Raw genomic sequence first — 209 nt, 5'->3', positions numbered from 1 at the left:
GGCCCGAGGCTCCGCCCACCGACTCCGTAGTGTGCGCCCGCCGGCCAATCACGGTGCCGCGGACCGCAACTCCTCCCCCCAGCTGTCAGATACTTCCTCCGGCGTCCTGTTAATGTGGATTGACGCCTGAGGAAGTAGCCGTCTACCTTGCTATCACACAGGGGCTCGTTATCTCCTGCGTGATAGCAATAAAGTTAGGTGGAAAAAAA

General features: G+C 58.9%; 1 protein-coding gene across 1 annotated transcript in view; it reads right to left on the bottom strand.

Moving 5' to 3' along the window:
* FAM63A (family with sequence similarity 63 member A) overlaps positions 1–209 on the bottom strand; it is a 26,016-nt gene that overhangs the window by 6,456 nt on the left and 19,351 nt on the right. The gene's annotated exons all lie outside the window — the stretch shown is intronic.

The sequence above is a fragment of the Nanorana parkeri genome, unplaced genomic scaffold, assembly GCF_000935625.1.
Source record: "Nanorana parkeri isolate BGI_ZX_2015 unplaced genomic scaffold, ASM93562v1 scaffold1251, whole genome shotgun sequence".
Lineage (NCBI taxonomy): Eukaryota > Metazoa > Chordata > Amphibia > Anura > Dicroglossidae > Nanorana > Nanorana parkeri.
Note: the sequence above shows the minus strand (reverse complement) of the source record. Positions and strands in the feature narration are given on the sequence as shown.